This window comes from Macrobrachium nipponense, chromosome 1 (genome assembly GCF_015104395.2).
Source record: "Macrobrachium nipponense isolate FS-2020 chromosome 1, ASM1510439v2, whole genome shotgun sequence".
Taxonomy (NCBI): domain Eukaryota; kingdom Metazoa; phylum Arthropoda; class Malacostraca; order Decapoda; family Palaemonidae; genus Macrobrachium; species Macrobrachium nipponense.
Genome location: NC_087200.1, coordinates 36,001,182 through 36,012,847, shown reverse-complemented (window position 1 = coordinate 36,012,847; position 11,666 = coordinate 36,001,182). Strand labels below are relative to the sequence as shown.

Here is an 11,666-nt window from a genome sequence, read left to right as displayed (position 1 = left end):
TTGACAGTTCGGTGCATTCCAACTTGTATTCATAGTTTTTTAAATTGGGAGACAAAAGAAAATCATGTATATAAGCACAAAACATTTTTAAGACATTAAGATAGGACTCCTTCCAGATAGAGTTTCAATTTCCTTATACAGTACTATATGTAAATGCTTACCATTTTTAATACCATACCTTTGCAATTGGTTTCTCCATATTAAAATTTTGCTAAGTATTGTGTGCTCCCCATAAATGCAAGAGTAAGTTGCTCCATGTTCACTAAGCTTCTGTGATCTGAACCATAATGAATAAAAACTATTGGAAATTTTGGTCTTTGTTTTGAACATTAAAAGGAAAATTACTCTGCATCTTAAGAAACTGAAACTGTGGGTTGATGCAGATACCGAAACTCCTTCGCTGATGAGGAGATAAATAGAATTTTAAATGTGAAAAGGTATTTAATTTACTGAGGTCATTTGCAATGCAGAATTTGATGGTCAAACAAAATGAAGTGGCAATACATGTAGAGCTAGACTCATATTTAGAGTTAGCCAGTTCAAAGATGATTAAAGTTTTGACCGGGCTTAATAGTGTAGGAAAACCGCTTCCCCTGAGCTGTGGTTCATTTTCAGGGTATGAAAAGGATAAGTTTGCTCTCGAATTTTTTAGAGCAATTTTAGAATATAATAATGTTGCCAAAGAATCTTTCAGATTTTGTGAAATTGACTTGTCTGTTATGATATTTGAAGGATCATGCATTAAAGGTGGTTAGCCACCTCACTATTTCCGATAACTATGATCTCGCCTTAAAATTATTAGAAGAGGAATTTTTGGACATTTCCTTCATAATAGATGATACTTTCAAATCACTGGTAAAGGCTTCTCTTGTAACAGATACTGATCCTGAGAATGGGGTTCATTGCAGAACTTTAAATCCACCGGTAATAAAGTCTGTTTTGCAACTTATGTGACACAGAAGGTCATTCTTTGGGTAATTGTGTACATTATCAGAGTTATGGTGATCACACATCTAGACTGCGACAACTATCAATGTGTATCCGTTATGCTGGCTTTGACCATGATGAAAATAGTTGCCATTGCAAGCAAGGGAAATTAAGGTTTGCGTGTCACCTGTAATCAACAAACGCATATTATGCTGTTATATAAGCACCTCTTCAATCCTCTTCCACAAAGACATTATAATGTGTGCCTCTGTTTTGCACAGAAGAGTTTTGACTCGTCGAAAGTTTTGCCTACCGTAACCATATTGATGAAAAATGGTAGAAAAATAAGGAAAGCCAGGTGCCTGCTTGATACAGGTAACCAACATTCATACATTTCAGAAGTAGCCAAGGATTTGTGTGTGAACGTTGATCATTTATATTTATTAGAGAACTAAAATCTTTAAGCAAATGTAGACTGAAATTAAATAAGATAATTGGTTTGTTTGTATGGTGCTTTTACGTTGCATGGAACCAGTGGATATTCAGCAACGGGACCAACGGCTTTACATGACTTCCGAACCACTTCGAGAGTGAACTTCTATCACCAGAAATACACATCTCTCAGTCCTCAATGGAATGGCCGAGAATCGAACCTGCGACCACCAAGGTGGGACACTAATACCATACCAACCACACCACTGAGGCGCTATAAGATAATTGGTTGTTTTTTTTTCCCTTTGCTGATGGATATGCGTCAAAACAAAACTTTTGAGGTTCCATGGATGAACGAAGTAGTAAATAAGGTTAAGAGCGCTAAATATAAGTTTTTAGACGAGTTTAATGAGGATAAGAGAGCATGAAATAGTAAAGGTAGACATGCTGTTTGGCACTGACATCATTCAGCAAATCTCTTTCTTGGCAGAAACAATTTGGAGGAACCTGTCTAGTCAGCAACTATAGAGCAGCGCCTATGAGTTTCTGAAATAATAAACACAGGGAAATTCTAATGAAGAGAGAGATGAAAGTTAAGGAAGCTAGTGAATTAAAAGCAAAGACGAAGACTAGGGTCATTCTAGTAATGGATCCTGTGAAATCTTATTTCAGTCCATTAGAGCACATCTTGGAGGATAGTGAAGTCAGTAATGGGTTAGAGCAGGGGTGGTCAACCTTTTGTTTCCCATGCACCAATTTTCTTCACTTCTAATTCAGATGCGCCACACAAACTTTAACCCCCTTCCAGTCCTTTAAGTATGGTAATTTGGACTTATTTGGCAGTTATACATATAATCATTTGATATATATATGTATTTATATATATATTGTTACGTATGAGCCCGGCCTTGAAAGGACTCCAATACGTAAACATGAATAATTGAGGGAAAAAATAGTGAATTACTTGAACTTACCATAACAAAGGATTTAAAGTGAACATTTACTCTAGAGGAAAGGTCGCCAGAAACTCAGCTAATTACTTTACAGCTATTTATTTACAAGAGGCTGCTTAACAGCCTAGGTTAAGTAAATGCAACTGGTCCCCACATGGACTAATAATATCTCTCAAGTGAATGATAGCTGGCGCAAAATGAAATTCACATGATAAAGCTGGTTTCGAAATCATGTGGTAATGCAACAATTGCGGGCAGATAGACTTGACACGTGACTCAGGGAATCTGGAAAAGGATCCCAGATTACACAAGGTAAAAGAAAAGTGACTTCTTGCTCAAGTTACAATTATTCAGTTCTCTAACACTGGGGCAAAGGAACCCTAATGGTTCACTGAGGTATGCACTGAAGACTTAGTCTTTAACAAGTCACAAGGGGACGCACGTGGCCCGATGAGGACAAAGGGCTTTTGATGTAGGAGGGATAAAAGTGAGACTTGAAAATGAAATTAGCAAGAGTCGTATGGTAAAAGGTGCTGGTTTGGAGTTTGCACTTTAGACGTACCTGGATGCCATGTTCAGTGGATCTTTGTAGAAATGTGGCCTGGCTTTGTCTCAGGTCTGGGGCTCGGGCGCGCCAGTACGCCGTTAGGCTTAAGTGTGGGAGGCTGGCTGGCTGGACATCCGTCCTAGGTCACGACTGCAGTCGAACTGAGAGAGATACTGGTTCTCTTGGAATCACGGGGCTTCCATATACCGCCTCGGGCACTGCCTGAAAGCGTAAACACAGCCAGCAAATTGGGAAGGAAAAAGAGGTCTTATTGTAGAGGTCCCTAAAATCCATCTCGAGGCCTAGCTACTCTTGTGACTTGCCTATCTTACCATAAGCTTCCGTCAGACCGGAAATTCCCCCCTAGCCTTCCTACGACATGCTCTCTCCCAACATCAGTTGCTTTAGGAGAAGGCATGGCTGCTTCTTTTATAACTACAATTAATTAAAAACTGCTGGGAAGGCAAGGCGTTCAATAAACGTAGCAGCTCCCCCTGTTAAGAAGGCATTCACTCCCTTTCGGGCGTGAAGGCCTTGGCTTAAATAAGTTGATCGTCTCGACTACCCAGTTCTCCTACTCTAACTAAAGTTTTTTGAGCAGCGATACAGCTAACTCCAGTGGCCTACCTAACTTATAGGTGGAGATGCTAAGTGTACTAACTTAATGGAGTAATGTAGTCTAGCCTAAGTGATAACTACGGGTTGTCTGTGACGACAGTCTACTCTAACCCTAGATAAGGTTACTTGAACATTCTACTTGCTACTACCCTAGTGCCCTGGTACTAAATCATTAGCCTAACCTACTCATTACAGTTAATTCGAGATGCAATCATTCCAGTGTGTGGTACGCACAGCAGCGGTTTGTCAACTGAATTGTTAAAATACATGAGATGAGGTAATGATGCGTAAGGATGATGAGTGGTTAGTGGACCAGTATGGAAATGTAATGAGGTAATTATATTTAAGTGAGGGTTAGTATTACAATTGCTAGGGGTTAGAGGGTTAGTTTACTGGCAGAGATCAGGCTGGCTACCTTCTCTGGGTAGGTGCCAGGATCACTCTTCAAATGAATGTGACACTGTACCTCAGCACAGGTGTCAAGGAGAGCATGTGGCTCTTTTGGTTAGTGGGTTAATGACTTGTTATTTTGGTGCTAAGGGATATCCTGGCTTAATGCCGGGAGAGCACATCCGCTATTTTGTTATCAGTTCCCTTTATGTGTTGTATTTGCCAATTGTGATCCTGCAGATCTAAGCACCATCTCATGAGTCTCTTGTTCTGGTTTCGGAAATTTGTCAGGTAGACCAAGGGGTTGTGGTCGGTCAGGATGGTTAAGGGGAATTTGTGGTCCGAGTGGTACGATTCAAAATGCTTCATTGCTAGAACCAACCCAAGGAGCTCCTTCTCAATGGTGCTGTATCTGGTCTGGGCCGGATTCAATTTCTTGGAGTAGTAAGCAACAGGGTGGCGCACTTGCTCCTTCTCCTGGAACAGTACGGCTCCTACCCCTACGTCACTTGCATCTACTGCCATATAGAAAGGTCGATCATAGTCTGGGGTCCGCAGGACCGGGTTGCTGATGAGGATCCCCTTGAGATAGTCATAGGCTTTCTTACACTCGGGGGTGCAACGAAATTCCTGGTTTCCTCGAAACAAATTGGTGCTGGGCGCAGCTGCTTCCGAGAGGTTCGGGATGAACCGCCTGAAATACTGGACCATTCCTAAGAATCTTTGGGCGTCCTTCTTCGTGGTGGGATAGGGCATCTCTCGGATGGCCTGAACGTTTGCATCTTTGGGCATCAATTTGCCACTGCCCACGACGTGGCCCAAGTAGGTGATCTCCGCCACCACGAACTGGCACTTACGCAAATTAACCACCAGGTTTGCCTGTTGCAGGGCCTGGAATACTTGGGCCAGGATTTTTAGGTGCTCCTCCCAGGAGTTAGCGAAGACTACAATGTCGTCCAGGTACACTACTCAGTTCGGAATGCCTGCTAGGACTTCATTCATGAGCCGCTGGAAGCAGCTTGGGGCATTTTTCAACCCAAAAGGCATTACCCGACACTGATAGTGCCCCGAAGGGATGGAGAAAGCGGTTAGGTGCCGGGAGCTGTCGGCTAGTGGAACTTGCCAGTACCCCTTTTCCAAGTCGATCTTGCTGAGAAAGGGGGCCTGGCCTAGGCTGTCCAGACAGACTTCAATGTGTGGCAGGGGATAGGGTTCCGGCTGGGTGACTGCGTTCAGCTTTCGGAAGTCGATGCACAGCCGGTCCCCACCCCCTTCCTTAGGGACTAACACTACTGGGGAGGACCAGGGACTGGTTGATTTCTCGATTAGGCCCATATCTAGCTGGAGCTGGACTTGGGCTTGTATTCTCTCCGCACATTGGGGGTTTACCTTATAGTAGCCCTGAGCGATCGGGCATGTGTTATTTTCCAGACGAATAGCGTGCTCCGCCATTGACGTGCAGCCCAGGTCATCCCTAGTCACTTGCGGATACTTCCGGAGAAGGTCACGAATATCCTTCCTTTTCGACTCCTCAAGTCCAGGCATGATGCGATGGATATTCGCCAGGACCTCCGAGTTTTTCTCTGGTAATTGGATTTTACTCACTGAGCCGACCATTACTCCCTGGTCTGGCAGGGCCGGTTGGGGGCTGCCTCTTTCATGGAAAGGCTTCAGTAGGTTGATGTGGAGCCACTTGGCTCTACGCTGTCCGCAGTCCACCAGGTAGTTGAGCTGCCCTCTTTTTGCCAGAATCTTGTGGAGGCCCGTGAAATGCATCTGGAGGGGACGAGAGGCACCAAGGCGGAGCACCATTACTTGTTCCCCAACCTCGAAGCTACGGGTGCTAGCCTTTTTGTCCATTCGCAATTTAACCCGCTCTTGAGTGGCCGATTCGTGAGCTTGGGCCACCGCCCAGGCGGCCTGGAGGTTCCGCTGGATATGGGGCAGATTTTCAGCCCAGGCAGCCTTCTCCGGGTCTGCCCAAGCCTCATAGAGTATATCGAGGGGGCCCCAAGTGGAATGAGCAAACAAAAGCTCAAACGGGCTATACCCAAGGGTCTCAGAGGGAGCCTGCCGGATTGAAAAGAGGGCGTAGGGTAACCCCAGATCCGGTTGGAGTGTGTCCTTGGTTGAAGGAGGCTCTGGAGGAGCCAGGGCAGTCATACACCGCAGAGGGACCTCTTGGGGAAGGCGCCACAGCAGGTCTCGTCCAAGCAGGAAATGACACCCTGGCTTGATGGAGCTCACTACGCCTAGGCGATGTTCCATGGGTCCCCACGGGGTGCTGACTTGGAGCTGGACTGTCGGGATATCCTTCGACTGCTCCTCGACCCAGCTTATGGTCCATCGTTCATCTTCCTGTATGTGGGCACCCGCAGGTATGTGGGTCCGCGCAATCAGGCTAACATCGGCTCCGGTGTCCAGCATGGTGAGTAACTCTTCCTGGGGAAGGGACCCTCCGAGGGGGGCCACCGCCACTCCCCTGAACTGGGCCCACTCCTTCGGGGGCTGGTCCGTGGAGACAAGATTCACACTCTTCCTCTGTCGCTTGGGACAGCCTGGGAATCGTGCAGACCAATGGCCCTTCTGGCCACAGTCTTTGCACCGGTCCCTGTCAGGTGGTTGATGGGCCGTGGTGGCAGCTGGATCTGAATGCCTGCCAAAACTGGCAGTGAGGGGGCCGGTAGGCTTGCCAGTTGATCGCTGAGGCGGTTGCCGGTTTACTGCTTTCTTAAGGCGACATTCGGCCTCGGGGTGACCCACCTTCTTACAAAAATTGCACGTCCGTAGTGGTCCTTGGTGGGGTTCCTTGGGCCGAGTGGATCCGGAGAGGTGACCGGGTGGCACTATGCGTCGGTGGGCAGTGCTGTGAGATGGGTTGAAGGTCTCCCAGTCGTCAGCCAGGCGACAAGCTTCCACAAGTGTCTTGGGTTGCTTGTCGTTAAGGTGCACTGCGAGTGGTCCAGGTACACATTGGTAGAGATCCTCCAGCATGATCCTGTTAAACAGGTCCTGGAACTCGGTGCACGACATGGCGTCAAGCCAACGCTGCCCGGCTTGGATTTTGTGGTAGGAGTAATCTCCCCAGGCCCAACCAACTTCCTTTGCCTGACCTCGGAAACGTTGCCTCCACCTCTCCGGGGTGATTTCATAGGCCTTCGTAATGACCCGGCGAACTTCCACCAGGTCCCCTCGCTGACCCTGATCCAGTGAGCGGAGGGCAGTCTTAGCCTTGCCATCCAGGTGCTTGGCAAGCAGGGCGGCCCTCTCTATCTCAGTGGTAGGGTAGTTCTCGAATAGGGCTTCCACTTCTTCCAGCCATGCCTCGGGCTCATCCTCAGTCCACTTCGGGATGAGAGCACTAATGCTGGCAATAGGACTGGATGACACCGTAGGTGTGGGGCTGGGAGCTGGCTGCATGGCTAGGGCTTCGGCGTTCACCTGTCGTGCCTTCTCCACCTCGAGCTCCTTCTCCTTGAGAGCTAGCTCATGCTTTCTCTCTTCTTCCCTTGCCTTCCTCTCTGCTTCTTTTTCCTTCCTCTCTTCTTCTCTGGCGGCTCTCTCTTGCAGGAGCAGATCGTCCATCCGCCCCTTCACCCACTGGGTGAGTTCCTGCCCAGTGTAACTGGCGTTCGTGCCCAGAGCCATGAGTGTCTGGAGCCTCTCCAGCTCCATGGATATATGTGGTTGGGCAGCAGAAGCCATTTCTTTAGGCTGCAGTGGAGGCTCGGATGAAAAAGTCTTAAAGGACTGGGTGCTCTGTGGCACTTTGGGATTGGCACCTTCTGATGAGGCGGAAAAATCAAATGGAGTGTGCGGTGCACGTCACACTAATGGACATTCTGAAGGACGGACACGCAGGTAGAATGGCTACCTGTACGGTTGTACAGGTGCAATGGCACTTATGAGGAGGCGTTCCTTGGGCTGGTAGCGTGCTGGTGTGTCCCGTCGGACGACACTAAATGCAGTATACTTAAATATACTGAAGAGAAATGGTACTCTGTTCGTGGCAGAGTGGAATGGTAGAGGAGAGAAAGTAAAAGGTGGGAGTACTTAAGCAGCCAGTCGATGCACAGTGTCACGAATAAGTGGCACTGTAAAATGGTAAGACCTGACGTTTACTGGTGGTGGCCAGTCCTGGACTGGTAGGCTTCCTTGTCTGGAAGTAATGAATTTGCGTGGCACACTGTGTGGTTTGTGCTTGCGGTATACGCAAGTCTTTTGTGATAAAAAATGGAAAAGACCACTCGGGCAACGACAGGTAATGGTAATTTTAGAAATGCTCAGTCCCTCGCTGAAGTACTCGGTAAATGAAATAAATGCTTGCAAACTGCAATGGACACAGGCGCGTACGTATCACGCTCAGTGTAAATGAAAGACACAAGAGACTAAAATAATGTTAGTTCTGCATGCGTAATGGTAATAGATGTAGTACTCTTGGCTTCATGAATAATGGGTTCTCTCTCTCTCTCTCTCTCTCTCTCTCTCTGAGAGGGTGAAAAATTATATATGACAAACTCCCTTGTATTTAATTGAACTAATACTTTTAGTTTTAATACGACACAACTTGCGTTAAATTATCTACTTACGTTAACGTTTAATGAAAGAATTGCTTTGGAATACGATTTATGAAAATGATAACGCACTCGCGGTAAACGATGTTTACGTTAATGGTAGCGGCTTGCGCTTGTATGAAATGATTTGCGTTTTCATATGAAATTTACACCGATGTGTTTTGCGTTAACAATTCTTGGAAATTACTCTACTTTTAAGATTTACGTTAACTTTACGTAAGGATACTAGGTCCTTGTGACAAGCGAAATGACGGTAAGGATTTTAAGCTGAAATGTTATCAAACATTTGTAAATGGAAAAAAGTTACGTTTAGTACGAAAGGAAATGAAACTTTCGCCCAGCGAGCGAGTGAGCGATGCTAGGTGAGACGCGTGGTGAGGCGAGCAGAGCGGGTTGGACAGCGTGTCGTTCAAACAGCTGATTTTCTGTAAACGCGAAGGCGATTTACAACACGAAATTCTAATTTCTTATTCAAGGCGAATTACGTTAATTTCCCTGGCAGAACGATAGATACTAGTACTGAGATTAATTTGATTTACGTTAAAACTTCAAGACTTACGTTACTTTGCTTAAATCATTGAGATAATGCTTAAAGGGATAAAACATGGCTGCCGCTTTGAGTGAACCAAAGGTTGGTTGAGATAGCGCATGTGCGAAGCTTACAAAGCTGGCCAGCTTGAACGGTTACCAACACTTGGAATGAAACTAAGTTAACCGAATTTCCCTAACATATCACAGACAAAAGAATTGTACACTTCTTTTGCCGTAACTATTAGTAGAACACTCCTAACTAGCTAGGCTTTCTAACACAGCAATAAACCCTGGCAAAGCACTTCCTAGTTTGATCTAGTACTTTCTGGCATCTATCTAACATGTGCTCTGTCTCGTCAGACGAGAACAATGCAAAATAACAGATTCACTTGGCGCTCCGGCCGTTACAATATAATAATATTTCTCACTTAACACTTATTTAAAACACTTCGTAATAAAAATACTTAAACGTACCTTAAGCTAGCATTTGTTATAAAATAATCATATTATATGAATGGTATACCTTACCGTGAGCCAGTGTGTGTCTTCCGCTGCAAGTGTGCTTTGATTTTGCGCTTTGTAAAAACATTTACATTCGTTTTACAAGGGATAACGCGATTTACAAGCTTTTTTTTAAAGCAAGCCCAGATTCGATGCTGGCAAGCAGTCGTCATTGTTACGTATGAAGCCCGGCCTTGAAAGAGGCTCCGATACGTAAACAGAAATAGTTGAGGGAAAATGACTGAATTGCTTGAACTTACCGTAAAAAAGGATTTAAAGTGAACATTTACTCTAGAGGAAAGGTCGCCAGAAACTCAGCTAATTACTTTACAGCTATTTATTTACAAGAGGCTGCTTAACAGCCAAGGTTAAGTAAATGCAATTGGTCCCCACATGGACTAATAATATCTCTCAAGTGAATGATTGCTGGCGCAAAATGAAATTCACGTAATAAAGCTGGTTTCGAAATCTTGCGGTAATGCAACACTTGCGGGCGGACAGACTTGACACGTGACTCAGGGAATCTGGAAAAGGATCCCAGATTAGACAAGATAAAAGAAAAAGGACTTCTTGCTCAAGTTACGATTATTCAGTTCTCTAACACTGGGGCAAAGGAACTCTAATGTTTCACTGAGGTATGCACTGAAGACTTAGTCTTTAACAAGTCACAAGGGGACGCACGTGGCCCGATGAGGACAAAGGGCTTTTGATGTAGGAGGGATAAAAGTGAGACTTGAAAATGAAATTAGCAAGAGTCGTATGGTAGTAAAAGGTGCTGGTTTGGAGTTTACACTTTAGACGTACCTGGATGCCATGTTCAGTCGACCTTTGTGGAAAAGTGCGGTGTCCGGCTTGGTCTCAGATTTGGGCGCGCCAATAACGCCGTTAGGCTTAAGTGTGGGAGGCTGGCTGGCTGGACATCCGTCCGAGGTCACGACTGCAGTCAACTGCGAGAGATACTGGTTCTCTCGGAATCACGGGGCTTCCATATACCGCCTCGGGCACTGCCTGAAAGTGATAAACAACCAGCCAGCAAATTGGGAAGGAAAATAGGTCTTATTGTAGAGGTCCCTAAAATCCATCTCGAGGCCTAGCTACTCTTGTGACTTGCCTATCTTACCATAAGCTTCCGTCAGACTGGAAATTCCTTCCTACGACGTGCTCTCTCCCAAAATCAGTTGCTTTAGGAGAAGGCATGGCTGCTTCTTTTATAGCTACAATTAATTAAAAACTGCTGGGAAGGCGAGGCGTTCAATAAACGTAGCATAAATATATATATATATATATATATATATATACATATATATATATATATAAATATTTACGTATATAGCGGCCTTGAGAGAGGCTAGATACGTAAACGGAAGTGATTGAGGGATTTCAAGAGGGAATTGCTTTAACTTACCGTAAACTGATAGTTATTATTAATTTCTTTAGAGGGAAGGTCGCCAGAAAACTCAGCTCGTTGCTTAAAGCTATTTATTTACTAAAAAGGCCCGTGCTGGCTGGAGAAAAGGTAAATGATGGCTCCATTGAGCTGTTATAGCTGGTTTTCATACACTTGGGGTAATGCACACTTGCGGGCAGAGAGACGGCACGTGACTCATGGAATCTGGAAAAGAATCCCAGATTAACAAGATAAAAGAAAAATGACTTCTTGCTTTGATTAATTAATTCTCTAATACTGGGGAGAAGGAACTTTAAAGGTTTCACTGAAGTATGCAATGACTCCATTGGTCTGGGACGATCACACAAGGGGAGCATGCGGCCATGAGGCAGTGAGAGGGAACAAAGGGATGAATTCCTTTTGTTGCTGGAAATTGAATTGGGAGAATGAGGATCAAAATAATAAAAGGTTGGGAGAGACTGGCAATATGCTGTTCCACAAGACGTACCTGGATGTCGTGTTCAGTGTGGACCTTTGTAGAAAATGTGGCTCTTTTGTAGAAAAGTATGGGGACCCCTTTGTCTGAGGCCTGGGTCATCGGCGCGCCACTCACACCCTGGGTAGGCCTAACAGGAAGGCAGGTAGTTTGACCTCTGTCCGAGATCACGTCTTGCAGCCGACTGAGACAGAATTCAGTTGGGTTGCTTGGGGGTTGGAGGTCAGCTTAACCCCCCACGATCAAGGCAAATCCTGGAAAACAAGCATACAGCCAGCAGAGGGGTCACAGGAAAGAGAGCTTAAGGTAT

At 45.5% G+C, this 11,666-nt stretch overlaps 1 protein-coding gene across 1 annotated transcript in view; it reads right to left on the bottom strand.

Moving 5' to 3' along the window:
• Positions 1 to 11,666, bottom strand: part of LOC135219235 (transcription elongation factor SPT6-like) — a 165,042-nt gene that overhangs the window by 128,938 nt on the left and 24,438 nt on the right. The window lies entirely within an intron of this gene.